Below are 13,188 nucleotides of genomic sequence, written 5' to 3'. Positions count from 1 at the left end.
CCTCGTCCGCAAACAGGGCCCGGAGATATAATCTGATAAACATGAACTTGTGGCATTTACGCGTAAAGCCATGACGCACTACAGTGTATCAATGAATGAGCAGGTGACACCGGAATATATATAATGCTGTACACCACGCAAAGACAAGCTCCTAGCATTCCCCAAACAACAATACTTTTGCAACGAGGATGCAGATTTTTACGTTCCCGAAACACTTTGCTTAACTTCTGACAAAAGGTTTTCATTGCCAAGGCGTGCAGCCACTTCGCAACAACTTATGCTGGCATTCTTATGCTATATTTAAAAGTGATATTAAAAAAGCTAGAACATATTTACAAACGGATGCACCTATATAATGTATGTTGATGACGTAGTTCGTACATGACTGGGAAAATCATTGCAGCGCTAAAAAAGGTGACAAACAAAAACAAGAAAGTGCACTGTTGTGGGTCTTTGCAAGCCAGACTTGTTGCGGCCCAGGAAACAGTGGAGGTAAGCGTTAAATTGTGGGGTTTCACGTGCCAGAACCACGATCTTATGAGTCACGCCGTAGTCAGGGACTACTCGCTATGGCCTACGAGATTGGGCGGCGCGTGCTGTATTCTTTGAGGCCATGGCCCGCCAAATTTAGTTGAAGTGCATGGTAGACGTTAGAGGAGCCGCTTACGGGAAGAAAAAAGGTCTATAACAGGATACAACTCATAGAAAACAGCAGTTGGCAAACAAGTCACACGGAGCACACGGGATTATGTTACTCCGCATGCCAATCACATTGTCGTCACGTGACCTTTTCAAAGTGGCGTCGTACCAGACGCTGTTCTCGAAGTCTTTTCATCGGCGGACGCGATGAGGCGTGCAACAGACATGAACGAAGTGTATGGAGTCTGAGCATTTCACTTTTCAAAAGTCCGCGGTACAGTTCATTTCACTGCTGAGCCCGTTTTACTCATGAAACTTCACTGCCAACTTAAGTGAAACTTAGGTTGCAACGAAGCAAGCGTTTTATTTCCGTTCAATAAAGGATTAGACTTTCACCATTCCACTATAATACACGAGTGAAAATGTATAAAATTACGCGCTTATAATTTTTTTTGTGTGTGTGGTTACCGCTTTATTTAGGTAACAGGGAAAGTTTGTTAAGTACCAACTATTGGCAGCCTCGCGTTGGTGGTTATAAGGGCGTGGGCGGGCTTCACTGCAGACTTAAGTTCTATCCGACTATAGTAGGCAAATGAAATAATTGCATAGGTTGTTAGTTACTATTATAATTGAGGAGGTACCATGTAGTTGCAGACAGCTATACGACACCGCGAACATTGATATTTCGGCAAGATAGAATTACCGTGCTTAAAGGAGTACTAACAAAGTTTTGAAGTAGAGAACACCTGAGATCTTTTTACGTGGGCACACACGCATCGTCTACAAAATAGTAACAGCAAATATAACTTAGAACATATGTAGAATCGATTGTAAAGTACGTGCGTGCAGCCAACCGCAAAGCGACGCACCTCGCGACATCGACATCAAGGAAGGATTGTAAACAACTGCGAAAACGATATGTCAGAAATAGGTTGTCTAGTACACTAGTACAAGTTTTCGTTGGCTGTCAGAGCTGGCATGTGCTCTTCTCAGTTGTTGCTTGTAGTGGGACGCTGTCCGTGTTGCTGCGACTGCAGAATTAAGCGTCAGTTTTTGACATGTCCCAGATTTCCCTCGGCTTGACTGCGCTGCACTGACCACAGAACGTGGCTGATGCGAGGGTCTCGAGGTTCGTCCTCGCTGACGCCGGCCGCGATATCGGAGTCGCTGCTTTCTAGTGGGTCGAATCGAAAGTGATTGGCCACGTCTTATGCGGCGGTGACTCCCGCTTGCAGGAAATCGTCGCCGCTGGACGAAGAAAACGAGGACGACGACAATGATGATGTCGAGGACATCGCAAAACACGTGCACGCGTAGCAGACGAACTAGCAACACAGAGCTCGCGCACCAGCGTGCGCGTGTTGCACCAGCGTGCGCCCGGAGAGACGGCAATAACGATGAGAGCGCCAGGAGGAAAGCGGAGGAAGCCACCTCGAAGCACCACCGCATGGCGCTCACGTACGCGCATGCGCAGCAGCGGCGGCGCCGGCCGTCCAGGGAAAAAAAAAAATCGCATTTCGGCCTAAAGTCGAAGCAGCGATTGTGATAGAAAATTAATGCACAGCAATAGGAAGTAAGGATAGTAGTTTTAGCGGCTGTTTAAACTTGTAAGCATTTGCTCACTACGTAAATTAACAAGGATGGTGTCACACAGGTAAGCATCAACACATGTAACACCGCGGAAACTCGCTGTCAAAACGCCCGAGTAAAGAAGTGAGCGAATTGACCATGATGCGTCTCGCTTCAACGCGAACAAAGCGTTAAAAGCAGAACGCATACGAAGCTGTCAGCACTCGGCGCACTTTGTCCTCATCGAATATCGCTTTCAATATATGTGCGGCCACGCGGCTTACGCAGCAGCCGCCAGTGTGGCAGGCTAAGACCCAATTTGACCTTGGCTGAGTTTGAAGCTCAGCCTGACGGAGGGAGGCGTTTTCTGGGTTTGAAAGTGTAGTAGAGCTATCGCTCTAAGGAGCCAGAAAGCTCGATTGCCTTCGTGCATAGCGTTCGCCGCAAGCGTTTTCCGGTTGTACAGTTGCCGGGAAACAGCGCCGCGCGCCGTGACTGCGTCGCGACTCGCGACGGTCGGTGCGATGCCTCAATATACGGCGAAGCGAAGACAGCTGCGCTCAGATTTCGCATTAGGGAGTATCGCAACTTCGTAACTGTCGGTGATTTTTTTTTTATTTTGCTGTCCCCAATGCTAATGGCTCTTTTCTAACACAAGGAGGCGGCGACATTTTCGGAGTGGCGGGCAAGTAAAATTATTTAGACGTCGCGATGTGTATGCAGAGAGCGTCTATTAGACCTCCTTGGTCCTGCTTCTCACCGTTGCCCATGCTGTCAGGGCTCGTGTGTGTGTGTGCACAGTACAGTAGAAAAGCAAAACAATTCTCAAATACGAGGAGCAGCGTCAAGGCCGAAAACACCCCGTACCGATGGACGATGTGCCAAACGCATCGGGCAGAAAGCAATGCTTGCACTTTTACATTTCTCTATGCATCCTGTCGCTCTCTCTAGAATGAATTTGCAGCACTAGTGTCGGCATTATGAAGTGGCATATCGGATAACGACGCTATGTGGACTACATTGTGCGCTGCAACCATAAATGGTTATACGCCACACGGAGAGAGTACAGTGGATGGTCGCACGTCACAACGGCCGAAACATACACCGCTATTCCAGCGTAATCTTTTGCAGTCAACAGGATTCTGACAGCAAGCTGGCAAGAAGTTGGCTAACAGGCAGACATGCGAGCACGGAAGGGCGCGCATGCGCAGTGACATGCCTCGAAAACAGGCGCTGGCTTCGCCAGAAGGCGCAGGAGTGTAGTGTGGGATGCCTGCAAGCAGATCCCGCACTAAGGTGAAATCCTTCGGTGACTCATGGGTCGAAAAATTGACCATCCGGCATTATGGCACCAAAATCCAAGCGCATGCGCGAGTATTTCTCTATCAATAAAAAGAAGAGCTCGATTATCTCGGTTTGCGTTGAACAGACACCCTTCTAAGTAATCACTGGCCACAAAAGTGTCTGCGTGCGATTTTCCGGGTTTCGTTTATGTTTGCCGAACATTGCACACGTGTCTTATGACGTTTTGAAGAGCATAAGTAAGCCAGCGAGAACTGGAAATAAATCTTGTTGAAAGCTAGCGCTGTGTGTGTCTAATTTGCCTTTCCCCGTCCCTCTCATTCTGCCTGCTTTACAAGAAAGGAGAAGGCACCATATATGCAAGAATATGTGGCTATCGCCTTTCATCGAGGTGTTAAAATTAAAACAAAAAAGATCGTTCAGTGAACCTGCGTATGCGTCTTAATTCTCTTCATGGACTTGCCATGACCGTTCTAACGTACCATTAACCACGCAGAACCAGTGGCGATGTCTAGGCGACCGAAACAGAAGTAAAGAGAAAAAACTAATAAAGAGAAAACAAGTAATAGGAAGTATCAAGGAATCCAAATGTCAAAGTAATTTAATGAATGCCTCGGTAGCACGCATTCTTTCGCCTTCATCCTCTTTAGCGTATGCTAAAGGGACTCAACTTTTTTGCCCTCACCTGTAAGTAGAGCGCAGGGACACACACAGCGCCGTGTTATGTCCTTGCCCTGTACGCTAATTGAGCATAGTCATAAAGCCCGCATTGCGACTCAGTTCCACTTTCCAAGAATATTCAGATATTCATCGACAAATTCTCGAAATGGATACTTCGATTTGAAACGGAAGTGCTAGAAATTAATATTCGAAATAGTGAGCATGCGCACGCACCAACGAACGTCGCTTGAAAATTAAAGCAGTGGCAGGTAGTTCGGCGGTTGTGGTGCTTTTATGTTCAGTGAACCGAGTGTAGCGTACTGAGCAAGGCAGTGCAATGATAAGATGGAGTATTTAGTTTAGGACTGCTCGAGATTAACGCCCCTTTGGCAGGGCGACAGACATTTGAGAAGTCTAGCCAGGACGATTAAATAGGCTTATGCATTCATCGCTTCAGCAAAACAAGCATATATTTGAGAGACATATTACTCTCGCATCGCTTCTGCATGAACTCAACGCGGTGGGTTCTACACATCAAAGTTTTTTGCAATAGATATGTCATACTGTTGAAATGAAGTCTTCCAAATGCAATACCAACAAGATTCAAACTTGAAACGACGTCGGCATAAGAATGGTCACAAAGATAGCAGCATGCAAGCAAAATTTCAGCGATTATACTACAATGCAAAATCCATGCTGCTGGCTACGGTCGAAGGGCGAGCAGCGAACATGCTGCGACAGGCCTTCAGCAAATGGGGGCGGTCGCCGACGAAGCGGCACGCTCTACGCACGCCGTCATTCTCGGACCGAACGCGTGTATGCTGCTCCCCACTCCCACCCCCCGTCAAAAAAAAAAAAGAAAAAAAAAGACACCGCTCGAACTCGGAATGGCCTTGACCTTCTCTGCGGCCGCCGTAACCAGAGTTTTACTGGCGTGCGCTGCACAGGACGCGTGACCGCGTTACATAAGAATAGGAGAGAAAAAAAGAGTACAACTTGCCTCACAGATGAATTGCAGAATCAATGCTGCGCCGATGGCAATAACGATGTAAATTATTAAAAAAATATCGGGCAACAGAAGAACGGAACGACGACCAGGTGTTCTTCGAACTTATCGCGACACTGGAATCTGTTCTCGCGTCTTCTGACGGCCACGGGTCAACCTTCGGGACGAGAGCAGTCAAAGAATGACCCCCGCAACGGGCCCCTTTGCGGCATTCCTTCTGCCCCTCCCCACTTTCTCTTGCTCGCCAGTATGCACAGGAAGGGGCGTCACCGACGAGTTCCGGCTAGTTTTGGCTTCTTGGAGCAGCTGACCCATCGGCATCGATGGTCCCGTCGAGCCCGCACGCATAAATCCTGGATAAAAGCTTGACTTTTGGAAGGAAACTCTCAATACAGTTCAAACTTTGGTGTCCTATCGCTTTCACTATTCGCATCTTATCAAGATCGCACTGGCATATTTAACCTCGCCTCCCGACCCACCCATATATATTTCGAATCCGGCAACATTGATGCCTTCAGGTAGCACGTGTGGGTTTATTGACCAGTTGCCTTCACCCAAAAAGATCAAGTACTCGCGATGCCTGCGGCGGAAAGAATGTTCTACATCCGCCGCCAAGGCTTGTGAGTGGTGGCGCCGGCTAACACTCCCAGCGTTAATTCTAGTAGTATCACATGAATACCCCGGAAAGTGGTTGGGAGAACGGCGCCGCGGTAGCTCAATTGGTAGAGCATCGCACGCGTAATGCGAAGACGTGTAATCGTTCCCCACCAGCGTCAACTTGTTTTTTCATCCGCTTTCATTTCCACTAACTTAGCATTCTTAAATTCAATTAGTAAGTGCAAAGTAATTTCCCCTATGTTGTCCTTGGTGTCCTTGTTTGTTGGTTTCTTATGATGTGATTAATAAAATCGGGCTCCTCACTTAACCCCCTTTCTTCTCGTATAGTGATACAAGGACACCAAGGACAGCACAGGGAAAATTACATGTACTTATTGATTGAATTAAAGAAATGATAAACTAATGAAAATGAAAGCGGATGAAAAAACAACTGCCCGCAGGTGGGGTATATATATGCCCCACGTGTGTCTATTTTTTTAGCTGCACCAAGTATTTTAAAGATTGCCTGCGGCAGATACCACAGTTCTAACCGCAAATGCATTGGCGTTCCAGTTACGCTATTAATAAACTGCGGTTTTATGCATTGGAACACAGAAGTCACCGGAACATTAATGCATTTCACTGGACACCTTGAAAATTAATATCTCGGAACTGGTGCTGTCCAGAGAATTCATTCCGAGTGGAGACACCGTGTGAACTCAGCGGCAGTAATTCGTAGAATGACATACGTGGAGTAAAGTAATTAATTAGAAAGCTAATTAGCTTAATTACGGTAATTATTCTATTGAACATTTTGATTTACCGTAGAAATAATGGCCACCTCATCGAATAATTTAGACGAATGGTTGGTATTGTTCTATCTGCCATGAGCAATCTTTAAAAATATTGGCGCTGCTAAGAAAAAAAAAAAACTACATATATACATGCATGTTGTGTGTGTGTGTTCCTTGCATAGATTTCTGCGCGTATGCAACAATCGGTCGCCGTACAAGCGCCCTCTACTTGCCTAGTGAAGCATTCCATTACGCACGCTATCGCATCCGTAAATAAATAGGAAAAGCTATTCCATTGTCACGTTAGGCAGGCTGTTCTTTTGCTCGTGAGACTTATGTACGAATATAGGCCAATGTGCTTTTATATCCTTAGCTGTAAATCTCTCGATGCTTGTTCGTCGCTATCGCCTGGAATGTCTAGCACGATTTGTTTAGATTGAAGCTGATTGAAAAATCTTAATTAGGACAACAGTGAGCGTTTCCTGTATTAACGCACAAGCGGCGGCTAATAGCGCGCTAACCCGCCGTGGTTGCTCAGTGGCTATGGTGTTGGGCTGCTGCGCACGAGGTCGCGGGATCGAATACCAGCCACGGCGGCCGCATTCCGATGAAGGCGAAAACACCCGTGTGCTTAGGTGCATGTTAACGAACCCAAGGTGGCCGAAATTTCCGGAGTCCTCCACTACGGCGTGCCACACGATCAGAAAGTGGTTTTGACACGTAAAACCCCATAATTTAATTTTTTTAATAGCGCGCAACAGGCGGCTAATAGCGCCCGATTTCTGCAACGCGGTTCTCTAAGATTAATAGAAAACGGGATTCGAGACAAAGTGGTACTTGCTTTTTGTGACCGAGCTTCATAGCAGCGAGGAATTCATAATTTGTGCGGTACTCGCCAATACAACCGTGGACAAAATTTCCCAAATTAGCTTTTTCATTACTGGCATTAAGGGTCATGTTGTGATTGCAGAAAAAAAATTTAGCCAGTACTCAAAGCATAACCTTTCCCTAAAAAGTAGGTGCGGTGTTCTTGCAGTTTCGATGTATAAGTCCGCAGTGTGGGATAATGCCGTAAAGAAAATCTGTTAGATGGAACAGCAATACATTTCACGGTGCGCTTTAAATCGACCTTTGTGGTGCGTCAGAGGGTGGCACAAGAGGCGCGGGTTGATGCAGCAGAACAGCATAACGGCTGAGCCACCTCGGCTTGTACTATGATGCAAGCGTGAATGCCAGAGTGGGTCCTTTGACGTGATTCTGACTTCGATATAAATCGTATATATACTTTGAACATTCCCCGTTTCAATCCGAAAATATTGACACACGTTTTCTCAGGCCGATAGTTATCGAGCTTTACCGCATTGACCACGGAGAAATTCAACAAGAGTGGACACTCGGCGAAAACTGGCAACAAGAAACGCGTCACGCCTAGTGTTCACACCATCCGTTAACGGACGCGAGCATAGGAAAAAAAAAAGAGAAGAATGTGGAATAAAATTAATAGACAATGTTCTTTGATTTTTTATTCTTCTTTCCATCTCAAACTAAAAAATAATTTTTTTTTGCGTATCAAACTTGGCGACCTATTTTTCTCGCGTTATCTATAGCGACAAGCCCATGACACGCCAGATGCATGCTGCATGCGCCATAGACACGCCACCGAGGCGAGCGAGGCGAGGCCGGCGCTGCTCACGTAAGAGTTCGATCGGCGACCTGTCTATTTATTTTATTTAATGTAGCTCTGGTTACTTGAGCTCTCGGCATATTTGCGTATTCCTGCTGCTTTTTGGCACCGCATCCCTGCGCTATTGTAACACGGCAAGGTGACAAATTTTCTTTGACATGCAGTCTGCGTGACAGTCTGCGCTGCATTATGTGACGCAGTTTGGTGTGTGCTGAATCTTACTTGGACATAATGTGATGCTTTCTCTGACCCCAATGTTATTGGAACCTATCTGGGTACTTTTGGGGTAGTTTTTGGCCGCACTGGGTGCACCGGGCGTTGCGGTGCACTTAGTGAAACGTAGCTCGGCCGTGGTGACATTGTTTGGCGTGTACTGAATCGCAGTCGGACAAATTTGTGACGCTTTTTATGGCCCCGCAACAACATATACCTTCTTTCGGTGCTCACACTTGTCGAAAACGCGACGAACGATCGCCAGGAGCGATAACATGGGAGTGTGTTGCTTGCGCAGGGAGAAGGCGTAAAAGATAACGCCAGGGGGCTCAAAAACCTGTAGCGTGTGCCTGGAAATTTCTGTCTTAGGAACGACCGAAAACATGCTTAGTACTCACAGATGTCTTGAATGCGCATAGAAGGCATTCTACAAGCATCTGGCTGCGAGCCTGGGTTATCGCCACCTCTGTATACGTGGCGTACCATCGCTTCGGCTGAAGCCAAGTTTTGTCGAAAATGCGCAATAGCCCGTGTGTTTGTGCTTTTAAAGCGTATAGCAAGTAAGGCCTGGGATTCATTATGCAAAAAAGAAGTGAGGCGTGCAGACAGGACACAAGAGTAGAGAAGTGGACAACACGAACGCCGACTATCAACTGAAGGAAGCACCGAGGCGAAAAAAGAAAGAAGACACAAAACTCATCTGCGCAAGCTCAGGAATGGTAACACCGTGTCAGTCGGGTACACGTGCCGGTCTACGTGAGAGATAACTGTTAAGGCACTTAATCTCTTCCTTATGTAAAGTAATCGAAGGCTGACTCACGCACGCACCTCCACCATTATAGATATGCCATGCCTCTACCATAAGACGCGTATCTTCATTCGTATGCCTGTACAATATCACGCACTCATCTAACTCTGGTGTGCAGTTACAATCTCGGCAATGTAGCGAAAGATTAGAAGGCGATCCACCGGTGAACGACCTTTTATGTTCCATTAGCCTCTGATTGATACACCGTCCCGTTTGCCCTACGTAGAACTGGCCACAGCTAAGGGGAATTTTATAAACCATACTCATATGACAGTCAGTAAAACTGTTGTTCTTATTGTGCTTCACTGGACAAATATCTGTTGGTCTTTTGCCTTTTACCCATGTTTGTTGGCATGTTGGCATCATGTTTGTTGGCAGTACTCCCCAAGATCTTCGAAGCCGTTGCTAAACTTTCAATCTAAGCATTCCAAAGCAGTAAAAAACGGAATTGCCATGTCGTGCCTTAAGTTTTCCCTTACCAGATCCTGCATGCACAAAATGAGTGCCAGTTTTAGTGCGCAGGTCCGGCGCCTATTAGAAGCAGGTTATCCTAGTGTAGCAGTGGCCACTGTGGCTGCGCGCCTAAAGAAGCCGGTTTCGAGAGGGACGGACGTGATTACAGAAAGCAGTAATAGCAAAAAAAAAGAGTAGTGGCTATTCCATATATTCATTCAGCGTCGCACAGGCTTAAAAAAAGTTGCAAGTAGATATGATTTTATTGTTGCTTTCACTGCTCCCAATAAGCTAGGTAAGATATGCGCTGCCGTACAGAGAAAAAAGGAGCGGGTAAAGACGAGTGCGGGACGCATTCGGCGTCTCGCATTCGAGACGCCGAATGCGAGACCCATTGTATGTTCCTGAGCCGTGGGTATACAGTTCAGTGCCCCTAAACAACTGGTTGCAAGCAAAGCAGTGCATGTGGCACGCACTAAAATTAGCGATATACCTTGCTGATATATTGCGTTGAAATCGACGTTCCAAAGCATTTAATGAGAAGGTGGCCGCAGATGTGATCCGACTGCGTGGAGTGCTACAGATACCGCGTAGACCACAGCGCAGTAGGCATTGAAGCGGCCCTGGAGACACCGCGGTTTCGCTTCGAAAGTGCGATTGTGTGAAACCATTTCGCCCCCCCTTGCCCCCCCTTCCAAAAAAAAGAAAAAGAAACAAGAAACGTGCGTCACGCTTAACTTGAGATATCTTCCTTATAGTTTTTTGGGCGCAAATGTTGCCGACGCCCTTTCTTTGCCTGGTACAGGATATGGCAGCGGAAATGGTGGTTTTAGAGTCTTCAAAGCGTTTCTGCTCCTGGCAGAGTGCGTGGAGGTACGAAGGATCTCACCCGTTTTCGTTGGTGTGCTTGTTCGTTTGGGACTCACGACAAGCAAAAATAAGCTGGTGAGAACCTTTCTTTTTGTCATTCTCGAAAGGGTGATTCATAATTTCAGTACATCGCTGTACCCGAATTGATAAGTTTAAAAGGCTCTTCCGCTTGAAAAGCGAGGCCTTTTGCACACGTTCCTTGTTTTAGTAGCAAGACGATCGAAAATGCATGGACAACCATGCATGTGGTGCCAATGGGACACAAAAACAGATTGATTTGGACTTCACGAAGCATTCCGGTATGTGCATTTCTTTTTTAAATGCTCCCTGCACTGGGATAGGATAGGGGCGAGCGGAACTAAAGCGCGATCAGAGGTGATATATGCGTGAGTGTGTTTGGACGAGTGTGTGTGTGCAGACGTGGGTGCAGACGTACGTGCCGGAAGACACGATCCAGATTGCAAAACACGTGTGAGGGGCTCTTGCCACGCATCAACATCGTTCCTTTAACCCTCTTGTCCACTTGTTTCTGTACCGCTGTTTCTTTCAATTTGCTCTTATATTCGGGCCAAGGTTCCGTTGGCCGGCGTTATGTACCGGTCAAGTTCTGGACAGCCAAGCGGCCTTCCCTCGACCGAACTGGCTGCTATCGTCTCTGCTGTTAATGAGCTTCCGGAGCGAAAGATGAGAGCGAAGAGTCCGACAGCTGGGTCATTAACGTGACATTTGGCGCGCCATATCCTCTTTCGTTCGCTTACACACACCTTGCGGGTTTCTTTCCTTTTTTTTTGTTGCCTCCCGACATATCGCAAGTGCGTCAATTTTCCCAGAAAGCCGGAAGTAGATGTCAGCGTCGCAAAACGCGTTAATTTCGCCCAACCTTTTCCAGACATCTATTTGCATTGCCACGCCGAGTTTTGCGTTTCATATTGTATGCTTTTGATCCTGATAATTGCTGTACTTGTGTAGAAGGTTTAATTCATATGGTAGGTAAACATATAGCATAAAGTAAAAATAAGATATTCTACTGGAAGCCCTCGTCATATCATATAATTGGAAAAACGCTGTTCTCGCTGCATGGTCACTTCAGTGATATGCAAGGGGCCGAACATCGCAACCGTAAATTCTTGTTGCTTGCACAAACGCGATGCAGATGATAGAATCATGTTTCCGAACAATGGGGCTTAAACTAACCCCGCTTTTTTGTCTGCGCTCATATAACACTTAGTGATACCGAGCGACTTGATGGTCAATCTCCGCTATGGTCCTTCTGCGTTTGTATAAGATGGGGCGACTCATTTCCAACAGTGATGACAATGACCAGAACAATTAGGAAGCAGTTTAAGATAGCCAAATGCAGTGCACTATACAAGTGGTCGGCGACCACTCCTAGTTTCACCTGAGCTGTGCGGCGAAAATCCTGACTCACTGAGATGGCTTTTCTGCATAAAGAAAACAATTTATGCTCACTAATACGCGCGTCTCCACTGAGACATGTCTTTCCTTGTGACACAAGCCAATATTCAGCCACTACTCACGGGGAAAGTGCTTATACAAACGCGACCACCTGTACCCGATGCATTCATCCCTCCCTCTACGTCACATATATTCTTTTTCGTAGTATACCCCCCTCTTATTTTTTTTTCGTAGCCAAATGATAAAGAAGCACGAGACATCACTTCAGAACAGCGCCCCATGCTCTCCTCACTATTGAATATACAACGAAAAAACAGCAGCAATGAAAAACAAGAGGCTACTTTATACCGCCCGCCAGTGTGTTCGCACGACTGTTTCGACGGCAACGCCAGTTTTCATATTTCGGCGAAGAGGCCTGCGCAACCGCAGCCATAATGTCTTTGCGTTGCTTGCATTTGCAGAATCAAAACACTCGTTCTTTTATTATATTTTTTGCGTGTTGCAAGTAAGTTGAGTAAACCTTTCTTTGCGTGTTGCAAGTGAGTTGAGGAAAGCTTACGCTGTCAGTCCTTCCATGGGCTCGCGAGCCGCGCGCTCTCGCACGTCAGCACTCATTATGGCGACGTACAGCGAGCCACTGATGTAACATACGTCGGTCAAAGCCCATGACCGCGTACCTCTAGATGCTCCAAGATACGTCTGATACATCCTGTACTTTAACATTATTAAATCCGTGTTTTACAATTCTTTCTTTTTCTTTTGTAATTCTTTAGGTGTATACATGTCCCAGCGTCCTGCTGGGCGCAACCACGTCTTAGTGCCTGTCCTGTCATTGTCGTCTCCGTATTACTGCTGTATTTTACTCCACCGACAGATTGACGAAAAAAAGAAGAAATGCGAGGACGTTAACCAGAACAGAAATCCTGTTTACGACCCTGCAGCGGAAGGCGGGGTTGGAGGTGGTGTAGAAGACAAGAACGATACTACTTGACTAAGCAGTTATGATCTTGTTATCAGGATATCCGTGAAAAAACACAGTCGCTGGTGACATCACGACGGAAGCTTCTTCCCATGCGTCCCGCGCAGGCATGTCGACATGCCGTGTTCGTCATGTTGTCGTCGCACCGTCCTCTCTGCATGGCAGCCCATGTCTCCGCTTCGATCACCATGTCATTTA

At 46.7% G+C, this 13,188-nt stretch overlaps 1 protein-coding gene across 1 annotated transcript in view; it reads right to left on the bottom strand.

The window, feature by feature from the left end:
* The window catches only part of LOC135901055 (stearoyl-CoA desaturase 5-like), a 33,515-nt gene extending 28,104 nt beyond the window's left edge, over positions 1-5,411 (bottom strand). The window contains exon 1 of the mRNA XM_065430700.1: positions 5,171-5,411. The gene's annotated coding sequence lies outside the window, so the exon portion shown is untranslated. The remainder of the gene's footprint in view (positions 1-5,170) is intronic.
* Positions 5,412-13,188: the final 7,777 nt, after the last annotated feature.

Source organism: Dermacentor albipictus, chromosome 1 (genome assembly GCF_038994185.2).
Source record: "Dermacentor albipictus isolate Rhodes 1998 colony chromosome 1, USDA_Dalb.pri_finalv2, whole genome shotgun sequence".
Classification (NCBI taxonomy): Eukaryota; Metazoa; Arthropoda; class Arachnida; order Ixodida; family Ixodidae; genus Dermacentor; species Dermacentor albipictus.
Note: the sequence above shows the minus strand (reverse complement) of the source record. Positions and strands in the feature narration are given on the sequence as shown.